This window comes from Pelophylax lessonae (assembly GCF_965119305.1).
Source record: "Pelophylax lessonae genome assembly, chromosome: 2".
NCBI classification, from domain to species: domain Eukaryota; kingdom Metazoa; phylum Chordata; class Amphibia; order Anura; family Ranidae; genus Pelophylax; species Pelophylax lessonae.
Window position 1 is genome coordinate 314370357 of NC_138769.1, and position 15201 is coordinate 314385557.

The window sequence follows — 15201 nt, forward strand, 5'->3', positions numbered from 1 at the left end:
AAGAGTCCATGCTGTACACTTCTTCCTCAGTGCAGTCCCTCCCTCTCTGGCTCCTGTGGCCATCATACTCACAGTCACGAGAGCAGTGGCGTCGGGAGGGGGGGTGACCCAGGCTATAGCCCCGAGTGAGTCCCCAAAAACCCTAAGTCTCGTATTGCTCATTCTGAATTATTATCCCCGAGTCCCAAGGCCTGGGGTTGGCTGGGAACTTGGGGCTATACAGGGCCTATCCTGGGTGGGTGCACAGGCTGCCTCTGAAGGGAAGGGGGGGGCACCACCAGATTACACAGAGCGGGAATCTCCTGCTTACCCTGGCACAGCGAAGTTCCGCTTCCTGGACCGTCTTCTATGATGGATGTCACACTGGTCCAATGCCAGGAGGCAGGACTTAGTGTGACAGTGACTCTGTGTAAACCGGTGGCTCTCCTCTCCCCATGCACTGGCAAGGCTGCACTGATGGGCACTGGTGAGGCTTTGCTGATAGGCACGGATCAGGCTGCATTGATGGGCATAGGTAAGGCTGAGCTGATGGGCACTGATCAGGCTGCATTGATGGACACAGATAAGACTGAGCTGATGGGCACTGGCAAGGCTGCACTGATGGGGACAAGGGCCTCTTCCTGACAACCCTGGGCGGTGGTTGTGGGGGTCTGCGGGCAGGAGGCTTATTGGAAACTGGATGCCCCTTGTAACAAGGGGCCCCCCAGATCCCGGCCCCCCCTCTATGTGAATGAGTAGGGGTACATTGTACCCCTACTCATTCACCCTATAAAAGGCAGTGTAGTGTAAAAAACGACAAGAGAAGGTTTTGAGAAGTCCGTTTTTAAAAGATCCTCAGAGCACAAGTTGCACCACAAGTCGGATCATCATGATCCAACTTGGATGCGACTTCCAATCAAATAAATGGGCTGAAAGTCATATCAAAGGCTCACGGGCAATCTTTGATTTTGAATAGAGGCAGTAAAACGCTGCTAAAAGCTAACGCGGCTAAACGTGCATTAACACCAACGGAAAAAGCTACCAATAGCATGTTTTTACAGCTGCTTTTTCCTGGTGTTGGTAGTTGTTACGCTCAGCACTTTGGGCCCCCTGCTGGCCTCGGAGCGCTCACAGCGTGTGTCCCCAGGCGACGCTCCTGCGTCTCGGCGTGCGCGTCCCCGCTCTCTAGGGCGCGCACGCACCAGGACTCTTAGATCTAAAGGACCAGTGCACAGGTGATTGGTGCCTGGTCCAAACTGGTTATTAAGGGTTAAGGGTTGTGAGAGGCAGTGCTGACTTATTAGGTTTCACCTGTGCACTACCCATAAATACCTTCTCCTCCCACAACTTCCTGCCGGATCTTTGTGCCTTGTGCCTCTGAGAAAGCGTTCCCTACTGAGTTTTTTTGCTTTGCCTGTTGCCGAACCCGCTGCTACCGACTACTCGCCTTTGAATCTCTGCCGTCTGCCCTGACCTCTGCTACGTCCGACTACGCTCTTGCCTACTCCCCGTGTACCACGCCATATCAGCTGCCAGAGAGATCGAGTTGTTACTTGGGGACACGACCTGGTAGTTACCGCCGCAGCAAATCCATCCCGCCTTGCGGCGGGCTCTGGTGAAGACCAGTAACTGCTTAGAAACGGTCCTCTAGTACAACCCAAGCCATCGCCTCTCTGGTCCAGAGGATCCACTATCAGTCCTGCCGGTTCGTGACAGTAGTAAAAATCATATATTATATAGATACGTTATACACAGAGTGATATATTTCAAGCATTTTAATTTTTATGATTATTTCTGCTTACAGCTAGTGAAAACCCCAAATTCAGTATCTCGGAAAATTCAAATATAACATAAGACCAATAAAAAAAAATAAATAAAAAAAAGGGTTTTTAATACAGATATGTTGGCTTACTGAAAAGTATGTCCATGTACAGTATAGTATGCACTCAATACTTGGTTGGGGCTCCTTTTGCATTAATTACTGCATCAATGTGGTGTGGGATGGAGGCAATCAGCCTGTGGCACTGCTGAGGTGTTATGGTAGTGGCCATCAGTTCTTCTGCATTGTTGGGTCTGGTGTCTCTCATCTTCCTCTTGACAATACCCCACAGATTCTCTATGGGGTTTAGGCCAGACGAGTTTGCGGGCCAATCAAGCACAGTGATACCATAATCAATAAACCAGGTATTGGTACTTTTGGCAGTGTGGGCAGGTGCCACGTACTGCTGGAAAATGAAATCAGCATAAAGCTGGTTGGCAAAGGGAAGTTCTAGAATTTCCTGGTAGAGGACTGCGCTGACTTTGGACTTGATAAAACACAGCGGACCAACACCAGCAGATGACATGGCTCCCCAAATTATCATGGACTGTGGAAAATTTTGCATTTCATTTGAAAATCAAGGTCCCAGAGTCTGGAGGAAGAGTGGAGAGGCAGAGATTCCAAGTTGAATGAGGTCCAGTGTGAAGTTTCCACAGTCAGTAATGATTTGAGGAGCCATATCATCTGCTGGTGTTGGTCCACTGTGTTTTATCAAGCTGAAAGTCAGCACAGCCCTCTACTAGGAAATTCTAGAGCACTTCATGCTTCCCTCTGCTGGCCAGCTTTATGGAGATGCTGATTTCATTTTCCAGCAGGACTTGCCAGCCACCTGCCCATGCTGCCAAAAGTACCAATACCTGGTTTAATGATCATGGTATCAATGTGCTTGATTGGCCAGCAAACTCGCCTGACCTAAACCCCATAGAGAATCTGTGGAGTATTGTCAAGAGGAAGCTGAGAGACACCAGACCCAACAATGCAGACAAGCTGAAAGCCGCTATCAAAGTAACCTGGGCTTCCATAACACCTCAGCAGTGCCACAGGTTGATCACCTCCATGCCATACTGCATTGATGCAGTAATTCATGCAAAAGGAGCCCTGGCCAAGTATTTAGTGCATACTATACTGTACATGGACATACTTTTCAGTAAGCCAACATTTCTGTATTAAAAATCCTTTTTTATTGGTCTTATGTAATATTCTAATTTTCTGAGATATTGAATTTTCATAATAGCCATAATCATCAAAATGAAGAAATGCTTGAAGTATATCACTTTGTGTGTTACACACACACACACACACACACACACACACACACACATATATATATATATATATATATATATATATATATATATATATATATATATATATATATATATATACACACACACAATATATGTTTCATTTTTTTAATTGAATTATTAAATTAACTTTTTGATGATATTCTAATTTATTAAAATGCGCCTGTAATTTTGAACTCTCCAGCTTTAGGAAATAGCCCCAAAGTGACAGGTTCTTAAACTGGCAGTACTAAAAACAACTCGAATTCTCTGCACGTGTCAGTAATGCTACCAAAACTGATGCAAACACTTGCCTGACATAGGTGCAGGTATTCCTTGTGGGATATTCTGCTAAAAAAATTTCATTAGGGCTATTTTGAATTCCTCAGTTTATGTCTCAAAAAAATTGATATAAAATGAATTTTTGTAGAGTGTTGCATGATTGAGTAATTGTCATTCAAAGTATCACAGGGCTGAAAACTGAAAAATGGACTGGTAATGAAGGCGGTAAAACATGCCATTTCTGAAGTGGTTATTAAACAAGACCAGCTTGTTGGTTTGTGGGTTGTACATCTGCATGGAGTTCGGCTTTCAAGTGAATGTAAATCCAGTTAATAAAATTTCATGTAATTTCAAAAGCCATTTTTAATATTCTCATATCTGCAGCTTTCATTAAAATAACACCTGGTGCTCCCACCATAAAAGTCTTGGATTAGGCACGTCCTGAATAGGATGACAACAGTAGTGATGCTGCATTGTCTCCCTGTCACACGAGATTCTAATGGAAATGAATAGGGGGTGTTCCAACACACATTATGCAGGCACAGACGACTGATGTCACCGTATGGAAAGTCCCCCTGTGAAATTCAGTCAACGCTGCAGTACATGCTTATAGAAATGAAGTGGCTGCAAAGAGGCTGCATGGGATCTGCATCACTGAGATGCAGAAATGATAAAAAAAAGGTGAAACCAAATATTTTTTTTTAAATGTCTATTATTTAGGATACACTGTGCTTTAGCAAACGAAATGTCATTTAGTTAGGGATAATGTCATCAACTTTATAGGAATGTACTAATGTTTCAATATAAAAGAGAGCAGCTTGATGTAAATAATCCTATTAGTGTGTGCTAGTGTCTTAATATATGTCCAGCCATATTTTCTCATTAGATAAACCGACTCTATTTTATTATTTGCAGTGCTGCAAAATGGTTGCGCTTTAGGCCCTTTCCACACTTGTGCAACTTGCCATGCAACTTTGCACGACTTGTAGTTCCCCATGTTTTCCAATGATACCCATTCATTTATACTCAACTTAAAGTTGCAGCAACTTCAAAGTAGTTTATGCACTACTTTGGCCTGACTTTCATGCAACTTGAGGGCAATAGACTTCAATGTTAACCCTCAGAAGTTGCATGAAAGTCATACCTGAATGTTTTACATTGCAACTTGGGTGCAACAGTTGTCCATTAAAACTGGTCAAAGCAAAAGTTGTATCCAAGTTGCACCCATCCAAAATTGCCTCAAAGTTCCATCAAAGTTGCACCAAAGTTGCACTCCAAAGTCGGCGCAACTTTGGAGTTGTACAAGTGTGGAAGGGGCCTTACTGGTCCTTCTCACATTGCAAGTCCATGGTTTGTTTAAAACAATGCTCTCCCTGTGTGGTTGGTATCCTAATGCCCAATTGGTAAAGGTTATGTGGGCTGCCATTGCTGAGCCTGGCTGCTTAAAATGCTGGTTTCCTGGCTGTCACATTTGATGCTTTGGCTTCAATCACTAACCAAGAACAGATATAAATATCAGGATCTCTGATTTTTCTATATTTGTATATTTCTGCATGCTTGTTTCAGGTCAGTGATTTAGAAACCAGCATTTTGAAAATAGCCACCAATGTCAGTCCCCATATTACTCTGATGGTTAGTGTACTTTAAGCAACAAATAATAATATTGAGCAACTAAGAGCTCCATCTAATGGTTAATCTAGAAATTTCTATATGTAATAAAATAGCAAAAACATGACAGAGCAAAGCATGTCAAATTGTAAAAACCATAGGAAAGAAGACATATACACTGAAAAAAACATAATTTTTAAAAATATGCCCACCAAACACATACTGTAAAAGGTAAATTATTGGACTGACATTGCAAAATAAGGAAAATGAACAAAGTCTTACTCAGATCTTGGTACATGGCGGTATTACATTCACACACTCCATTATTGCATGTTTCATCTGTAGTGCATGGTGATACACAGATAGGAGTAGCTGCGGAGGACAGAGCATAAAAACATCTGTTTAAAATGACACATCCTAAACGGTCAGACTCAGTACACTTCCAACTGATGTTGAAAATACTTACCGGTGCAACAGGACAGACTTTGACTGTAGGATAAGCCATCTGGACAGCAGAAGCTGAGATCATTGTCATTGCATGGTACATTTACATCCGGAAGACAGGTACTATAATCACTACATGAACAGAGATTTCCCTCATAACAGCCTCCTGAACAGGAGCTGCAAACACCAATATTGGGAAGAGAAGCTGGAAGAGAAGAAAAAGATGTCAGATACCAGGAGTCTCTGCAGTAAAGCCTCGTACACACGCACCGATTGTTAGCCGACCGATCGGCCGTCTTTTGTCCAGCCTTGTTGTGTTGGTTGAAATGTGCTCTAGACTGCACACAAATTTTGTCGGCCAACAACAACCAACTTCAGAAGTGATGTCATGTTCTGGTTTACTTTTCGTGTGTTTTTTCTTCTCTGAGCATGCCCAGTCTTGCTCATCTGACTTTTGTCGGCTGAAATTTGTACTGACTGACGAACAATCGGCCGTTCTGGTGACGGCCAACAAAAATTTTATAGCATGCACACCAGATTTTGTTCGGCCGAAAAGTCGCAGTCGGTTGTCGGAAGCATCATACTAACAAGCCGACAATCGGCCGATCGGACATTGGCCGAAAATTTACGGCCAACAATCGGTGCGTGTGTATGGGGCTTTGGTCATTTTTCACATCAAGTCACATGGCTCAAAAACACCTTCAATATCACTGAGACTGCAAACAGTATTTGCAAAACTGACCAGAAACTTGTGCAAATAATGTTTGCAGTTTCCAGAAGCTGAGAACTAGGAATGTGCAACTGTGTGCGTTCCTAGTTCTCCAACCCGCTGTCAAGAAATATTATTCCTAGAATTATTACCCAGTTAACTGACGCACATCAATGCTGCTAAACGTGGTCTGAGTATCTAAGCTTAAAAATCACTTGACATAAATGGGAGTTAACAGGCATTTGAAAGCCATAAAAAGTGACCACACAAAGCAGATACAAATATATATAAAACATCACTTCTAAGGTCCGTACACACGATCTGAAAATCGGATGAAAAATACCACGTTCAAAGCGATCGTATGATAATTGGATCGTTGGTATACAGCGTTCAAGAGCCGATTACGACAATTATTGCAAAATTATCCGATAGGTAAGCACAAAAAAAAATTTCTTGTACGATACCAGATCATACGATTTTCAATTAATCAGTCCAGTTCGAAAATACAACACATTACATCACTTCCAATTTTTTTAATTCTGTCGTACAAGAATTTTCATAACTTTAGTTTACTGTTCGATATGTGACTAGCATGCAAAAAAAAAAAAAAAAAAAGAACGATCTGTTGTCCGATTTTCCGATCGTGTGTATGGGATATTTAGGAATCCAAACATTGTGCAGACATTTGTGTGTGGAAAAGAGAGCTGAGAATGAACTGTAAGTTTATAGAACTATTTTACATAGGCAGCATTTTTTTTTTTAAATTTTGGATACACATATACTTTAATTTGAAAGCAAGGCCCGAAGCGAAGAAAAAAAAAAAAAAAAATAGCGCAGGGCAGACATGACCATGTGAAGAGGGGAGACAGGGCAGGTGTGAGTTAAATTAAATTGTTTTGAGTTGGGGGGTATTCAGGGATTGGTGTATCAGGTTTGGGAGGGGTTGAGGTACAGTTAGGAGGGGTGGCCCCTCAGATTGGAGGTCAGTGGAAGTTCAACGGACGAAGGAAGAAGAAGCTTGGTCACCCACCTTTTTCACTGCAGAGCATCTCACCTCAGCTTCCCTGGTCTGTGATGGCGGATTTGGACGTTTTGCTGGAGCAAATCAAGGCCGCTGCTGCGGTGAAGGGGACTGAGTGGCTCCGGTCCCAGGTCTCCACGTTGATGGGGGTTCAGGACTCTGCACAGGATTCGGAGGGGCTTGCGGTCCCGCGGGCTCGGCGGTCACGGCCGCCGGAGCGTTTTTCACCGGACCCTTCCCCTCGAGCTCAGCGTCATCCTAGGAGCCCCGACAGGGACCCTTCAGGGCCGCCGGCTAAGCGTTCTCCTGCTGCGGCCGTGCGCGCCTCTGGGAGGAATCCTCTGCATGGACGGAGCTCTGGGGGTAGTGGGGGGAGGCGGCCTTCGGTCTCTCCCCGTCCCTCTCGCCGGGGTGCTGCTGGACTGGCGGGCTCCCCTACTGGCGATGCTCCGGTCGGAGGGGTGCCTCGGCGTGGGAGCGGCTTCATGGCGGCCGGTGGCAGCAGTGATCGGCGGGACTCGGAGTCGGCCTCGGCTGGGCGCAGAGAGATGACGCGGCGGGGCAAGTCACGTGGCCGGGTCATCGGAAGTTCGGCTGGTTCACGAAGGTCTCCGTCGGGCGGAGCTGGAGTACGGGGGCGTGGACGCCTGTCGCTCGGCTCTGCAGATGGCGGGAGTGCGACACCTGGTGGACGGATGTCGGCGGTGCCCGGGGACGATCGTTCGGAAGGCGAGGTGTCCGGATCGGATGTGGAAGAGGATGTCGGTGGTCGGTCGGCGACGAGGGAGGCTGGATCGGCGGCTGGGGGCGCCCCCCCTGGGCAGGCAGGTGAGGTCACAATTCCTTCTCTGGCTTTGTCTGATTTGCGGGGCTTGTTTGATGTGGGGGGGGGGAGTGCTGGAGGGGCTCGGGGGGTGGGGGTGTCCCGGCCAGTGGGGGCGGGGACCCCGGAAGGGGGTGATGATGGGGGTTTGAGGGGCTTCCTCCTGGGTCTACGGGACCTCTTGGGGCGTTTGCCCCCGGGGGACGGGGGCCGCTTGTCTCCAGCGGCGGCTTGGGTGCCTCCGGCGGGGGGCTCGGGCACGGAGCCGGGGGGGGCCCCGGGGCTGGCGGGGCCGTCTTCCACGGGGCTAGTTGCGGGGGGGGGCTGGGGCCCCTCCCCAGGTTGTTGGTGCGCCGGCAGTGGTGGCAGTGACGGCCGGGGCGGCGGGGGACAAGACCGGGACGGCGAAGGAGGGGAAGGCGGACGCTGTTCGCCTGGACGATTCAGCGAAAGGTGAGGTATATGTTTGTTTTGAGGGCCCATTGGGGGCACATTTGAAGCAGGAAGTCCGGGAGAAGATCTGGAAGGGTGAGTACGTGGAAATCTTCACGCTGTTGCCCCTCGAGAAGTTTCACCTGGACAGGGTTAAACCGGAGGAGCGCAAGAAGGAGGACGAGGAGGCGCGACGCTATCGGCTTATCCCTCGGACCTTCGCCAATTGGCTGCAGGCCTTTGCCATTCTGGCGGGCGTCATAGGGGAAAAGGCGCCGGAAAACTGCTCGGCCCTGTTCTGCTACATGGACGCTGTAGGGGAAGCCTATCGGGTTTACGGGGGGTCGGCCTGGCTGCGGTACGACGAACAGTTCCGGCAGCGGAAGGCGGTTAGGCCGTCCTTGCGGTGGGACCACAAGGACATCAGCCTGTGGATGCGGCTCATGTCGTCTGCGAAGGCTCCGAATCAGTTTTTTCCAGGGGGGGCCGGGGGTTCTGCGACCCCGGGACAGCCGGCCGCAAAGAGGAGGGGTTTCTGCTGGCAATTTAATGAGGGTTCCTGTAAGTTCGGTGGCACATGTCGCTTCAAACATGAATGCTCCGGTTGCGGAGGTTCCCATTCCTTGGCTCGGTGTTTTAAGTCCGGAAAGGGGCGGTCCGGAGAGCCTTCGCACAAAGGGGACGACGCCGGTGAGGGTGGAAAGGCTGCGGCCTTTTCTAGATAGGTACCCCGATAGGGCGGCTGCCCGACTTCTGGGGGAGGGTTTTGCGGTGGGTTTTCGTATCCCTTGCTCTTTGGCCTCGGTGCCGCCGGTGGCGAGGAATTTGCGTTCGGCATTGCGCCACCCTTTGGTGGTGTCGGATAAGTTGCACAAGGAAGTGGCTCTCGGTCGCATGGCGGGCCCGTTTTCGGAGGTGCCGGTGCGTGACTTGGTGGTTTCGCCGTTGGGGGTGGTTCCCAAGAAGGAACCCAACAAGTTTCGCCTCATTCACCACCTCTCCTTCCCAAAGGGTGGGTCTGTGAATGACGCCATCGACCCGGATGCCTGTACGGTGTCTTACATTTCCTTTGACGCCGCGGTGGCCTGGGTGCGACATTATGGGCGGGGGGCCTTGATGGCCAAATCGGACATTGAGGCGGCGTTCAGGTTGCTCCCGGTTCACCCGGACAGTTTCCGATTGCTGGGCTGCCGGTGGCAAGGGGCGTATTATGTGGATCGCTGCCTTCCTATGGGCTGCTCCATATCGTGCGCGCTGTTTGAGACCTTCAGTTCCTTTGTGGAGTGGGTGGTTCGGGAGGTTTCCGGTGTGAATTCGGTGATCCACTATTTGGACGACTTTCTGTGTGTGGGCCCGCCCTCTTCCAACGGGTGCGCGATCCTGCTTGCCACGTTGCAGCATGTGGCCGGGAGCTTCGGCATTCCGTTGGCCCCCGACAAGACGGAAGGCCCGACCACGGTGCTCAGCTTCCTGGGCATTGTCGTGGATTCGGAGGCCATGGAGTGTCGCCTACCGGAGGATAAATTGGGGGCTTTGAGAGCTGAAATTGAAGGGGTGCTGGGTTTGCGCAAGATTCAGTTGCGCAGCTTGCAGTCGTTGCTGGGTAAATTGAATTTTGCCTGCCGCATTATGCCCATGGGCCGGGTTTTCTGCCGACGGCTGTCGGCGGCGACTTCGGGGGTGAAGTTGCCCACTCACTTCGTCAGGCTCAACAGGGAACACAGGGATGACTTGCGTCTGTGGCACGGTTTTTTGGCCACATACAATGGTAGATCCTTGTGGATGGCCGGGCCGATCAGCAACTTTGATTTGGAACTGTTTACCGATGCTGCTGGGTCGGCGGGGTACGGGGCTTTTCACCGGGGGGCGTGGAGCGCCGCCCCTTGGCCGGGGGCATGGCGGGCAGCGGGGCTGGTCAGCAACTTGGTGTTGCTGGAACTGTTCCCGGTGGTGGTGGCCCTGGAGATTTGGGGGGCGGAGTTCAGGAACCTGAAGGTTCGCCTCCATTGCGACAATCTCGGGGTGGTTCAGGTGATCAACCGCGCGTCGGCTTCGTCTCAGCCGGTGGTGCGCCTCCTTAGGTATTTGGTTTTGCGGTGTCTACGGTTGAATGTTTTCCTGTACGCTGTGCACATTCCGGGGGTTAAGAATGATATTGCTGACGCGCTGTCTCGTTTTCAGTGGGACAGGTTCCGGGAGTTGGCACCGGCAGCGGAGCAACGCGGAGTCACGTGTCCGGAGTGGCTATGGGGGATTGCCTTGGGGTCCTCGCTGGATGGATCAGGAAGTCGGTGAGCGTGTCCACATGGTCGGCTTATTGCAAGGTATGGTTGGAGTGGCTGGAGGTGTTGCGGGTGGCATCGGTGGATCCTCTGGGTCCGGAGGTCAGGTGGGTGTTACTTTCTTTTGTCTCTGATCATTTTGAGAGGGGCGCGTCGGCTTCCGCTGTGGCTCGCAAGTTGTCCGGCTTGGCCTTTCTGTTTAAATTTCTGGGTTGTCAGGATTACACGAAGGACTTCGTGGTGAGACAAGCGTTACGGGGCTATTCCAGGGCTTATCGGAGGAGGGACACTAGGCGCCCGGTGTCCTTCGCTCTTTTGCAGGACGTCTGCCGGCAATTGGGGGTGCACTGCGCCTCGAGTTACGAGGTGGTGTTGTTTAAGGCGGCCTTTTCTCTCGCTTTTTTCGGGGCTTTCCGGATTGGGGAATTGGTCAGCTCCTCCCGGACGGTGCCGGGGGGCCTATTGGGTCAGGATGTCTCTGTCGGTCGGGAGGGGGTTACTATCCTCCTTCGACGGTCCAAAACGGACCAGAGTGGCAAGGGGGTCCGTGTCCGGTTGTTCGCGGTGCCGTCTTCACCGCTGTGCCCGGTAGGGGCGGTTCGGGATTACTGGGCAATCCGCCCTTCGCGGCCCGGTTCATTTTTAATGCATGCGGACGGGTCGTCGTTATCCCGTTTTCAATTTGTATCGGTGTTCAGAAGGTGTGTGGGCTCTTTGGGTTTGGATGCCAGTAGGTTTGCATCTCATTCCTTTCGGATCGGGGCGGCCACTGAGGCTGCACGCTGGGGATTGAACGACGATGCGGTCAAACGCATTGGGCGCTGGGAGTCTAGGAGGTTCTTGTTGTACGTTCGTCCACAGCTGTTGGTGTAGGGTATGTACGGGGGGTGGTTTTTGTCGCTGGGGGGGTGTGGGCCCGGCTGGTTATCTGATTATTGGTTGGTTTTCTTTTCCTTTTGTCCCCTTTTCTTGTAGGTTTGGAACCCTGCCTTGTTTGGATCGTGGGACACTCGTATGTTTTCTGGGGGGCCCGGAGAGCTGATGTGCGTCCTAATGGTAGACAACTTGGTTTTTCTCGGCACGAGGCTTGTGTCAGGTGGCTGGGGGTGCCGGGGCTTACTTGGGGCAGGGTCCTTCCCGAAGTGCATCGTTTCGCCCGGTTGGACAGGCAGCCAGATGTTTTGGTGCTGCATGCCGGGGGCAACGATTTGGGGGCCAGGTCCGCGCGGGCCTTGATCAGGGACATAAAGTTGGACTTCCTTAGGCTGCGCACGGCTTTTCCGGCGCTGCTTGTAGTTTGGTCGGATATGGTGGCCCGCACGTCCTGGCGCATGGCCAGGTCGGTCGCGCGCCTTAATAAGGCTCGGATTAAGTTGAACAAGGAAGTGGGGCGCTTTGTGTGTCGGAATGGGGGGTTGGTGGTTCGCCACCTGGAGTTGGAAGTGGACACATGGCGGTATCTGCGGGATGATGGAGTCCACCTCAATGCGGTGGGTATAGATTTATGGGCCCTGGGATTACAGGATGGGATCCAGCGAGCCTTGAGGGTTTGGAGGGGCACGCAAGGGTAAGGTGTCACCCTTGGGTGCTGGTGGCGTTTTGTTGGTCTTTGCTGGCGGGGGAGGTGAACAGTTTAGGATAAGGGTATGGTTGGGACTCATCGTTGGTATGGGTCCCTATGGTGCATTCCATTTAATGTCAGTTTAAATGGAATTCAAAATGGTGGCACTGCAGGGAGTGGTTTGTCTCCGAGCCGGTGACGCGGCTGGAGGCCTATCAGGGCACAGGTCCCGCAGTGCAGGATTTGGAATTATTTGGAGGAGCCTCAAAGACCAACAGGCCTAATGACTGATTGTTTTATGTTTGTAAGGAATGTTTTTTCTCCTTATGTTAATTTTAAGGTAAAAGGGTTAATAAAATGGCTGCTGTGGCCAATTAACTCCAAGCACGGTGTGGTCTCAATTATTTAGGTAAAGGGAAAGGTTTATGGCATGGGGGTGGAGCCTTTGGCTTTAAGCAGCCTAAGAGTTTGGGGGTGACATCTATTCTACATTGGTCAAGCAAGGCCCGAAGCGAAGAAAAAAAAAATAAAAAATAGCGCAGGGCAGACATGACCATGTGAAGAGGGGAGACAGGGCAGGTGTGAGTTAAATTAAATTGTTTTGAGTTGGGGGGTATTCAGGGATTGGTGTATCAGGTTTGGGAGGGGTTGAGGTACAGTTAGGAGGGGTGGCCCCTCAGATTGGAGGTCAGTGGAAGTTCAACGGACGAAGGAAGAAGAAGCTTCCCACCCACCCTCCCTAATTTCTGGGACTGTTATGGTTGATTTTGATTCATGTCTTTTGTGCTTTCTGTCCTTTCTGGGGGAATTTTATATTGTCATGGCAGCTGGGCGTTTTGTTGGTCTTTGCTGGCGGGGGAGGTGAACAGTTTAGGATAAGGGTATGGTTGGGACTCATCGTTGGTATGGGTCCCTATGGTGCATTCCATTTAATGTCAGTTTAAATGGAATTCAAAATGGTAGCACTGCAGGGAGTGGTTTGTCTCCGAGCCGGTGACGCGGCTGGAGGCCTATCAGGGCACAGGTCCCGCAGTGCAGGATTTGGAATTATTTGGAGGAGCCTCAAAGACCAACAGGCCTAATGACTGATTGTTTTATGTTTGTAAGGAATGTTTTTTCTCCTTATGTTAATTTTAAGGTAAAAGGGTTAATAAAATGGCTGCTGTGGCCAATTAACTCCAAGCACGGTGTGGTCTCAATTATTTAGGTAAAGGGAAAGGTTTATGGCATGGGGGTGGAGCCTTTGGCTTTAAGCAGCCTAAGAGTTTGGGGGTGACATCTATTCTACATTGGTCATGATACACCCTAAGGCCCCTTTCACACCTGGCGGTCCATCGGGGGACTCAGTTTTTCTCAGCAGGGGATCGATCCGCCGATCCCCTGCTGAGCAGGCGGATGGCAGCTCTGTCTCCGCACTGTGTGCAGAGACACAGCTGTCAGGTCCCTGCTCTTCTCTATGGGGGATCGGATGAGAATGGACCGTCTGTATGTTCTCATCCCATCCGATCCGATCCGCTGGACGGATGGAAAATAGGGTTTCCAGACGTCTGGATTTTTACGGACCGGATCGGATGTCAGCGGACATGTCTCCGCTGACATCCGATGCCCCAGAGAGATGCATGGGGCATCCGTTCAGATCCGCCAAAAAAACAGACAGGTGGATCTGAACGGTCCGCTAGTGTGAAAGGGTCCAATCAGGTCCACCTGTTTGTTTTTCAGGCGGACCTGACCGGACACTCCATGCACCCCTATGGAGCAGCGGATGTCAAGGGTGACATCTCTGCTGACACCCGCTGCTATCCGATCCTGTCCGTGAAATCCAGACGGATGGAAACCCTATTTTCTATCCGTCTGGAGGATCAGATTGGATAGGATCGGATAAAAATAGACAGTCGGTCTGCTTTCATCCAAATCTCCCATAGAGGAGAGGGGGGATCTGACAGGTCTGTCTCTGCAAAGTAAGCAGAGACAGACCTGTCATCCACCTGTAGGGCGGGGATCGGCGGATTGATCCCCCGCTGAGTAAAATGGAGTCCGCCGGGCAGAAAGCCCATGTGAAAGGACCCTAACACCTATCCTTAATACTTATGGGATTTGCACTAAACCTGTTCCTCGCCCTTCAATCTAACATATATAACCTTTCCCGTAAATTGAACTAACAAACGTTTTAACTCTTTCCTACACTATTCCAAACATTAAAAATGGGCTGCAAAAATGGTAAAACCTCCTATATTACAAGTATGCAATTTTTTTTACAAGTGGCCCTGTTCTGACAGGGTCACTCGCAGCCCCTGACCACTAATCCTAACACGATTTGAACTTTAACCCCTTCCAACCTGCTCAGATCATTGTTTGTGAACAGCAGCAGCACTGGCCATTTATTTGTACAGAATATAAATCCGACAGCCACTGCTGACAGCTGCAGCTATTTGCACCCAGTATGTGCAGACAGCGACAGCTGTCAGAATGTAGGGCTCGTGTACACACAGACTAGGTTGACCGCTGGCCAAGGGAAAATGCAAAACGCAGCAAAATGGAGGTGCCATTTTACCGCGATTTTGCTGCGTTTTGCGGCCAACGTTCAAACTAAGGCTAAACCTCCCCTAACCGCAGCAGCTTCTAAAGTCTTGTAAAAGCCTATGTGTACATAGAGCCTCTTTCTCGCAGCCCAGTAGCGGTGGGTGCCGCAATTTGGCAGCAAGAATCAGCAGGTTCTCGCTGTTGGAATGAATTGGTCATGTGATCAGTTCATGTTCCAGAAGTTATGTACTGTATCGTTTGTAGGGAAAACAAAAAATAGAAAAGAACCTGAGATTTGTGTTTGCATATCTGTAATGCATGGGGGGGGGGGGGGGGTGTTGAGGATTTACTAAAACTGGAGCACTCAGAATTTGGTACAGTTGTGCATGATAGCCAATCAGCTTCTAACTTCAGCTTGTTTAATTAAGCTTTGGAAAT

The 15201-nt window shown here is 49.9% G+C and overlaps 1 protein-coding gene across 1 annotated transcript in view; it reads right to left on the bottom strand.

The window, feature by feature from the left end:
* The window catches only part of LOC309547397 (uromodulin-like), an 879146-nt gene extending 873617 nt beyond the window's left edge, over positions 1-5529 (bottom strand). The window contains exon 1 of the mRNA XM_082247241.1: positions 5438-5529. The gene's annotated coding sequence lies outside the window, so the exon portion shown is untranslated. The remainder of the gene's footprint in view (positions 1-5437) is intronic.
* Between the last annotated feature and the right edge of the window lie 9672 nt (positions 5530-15201).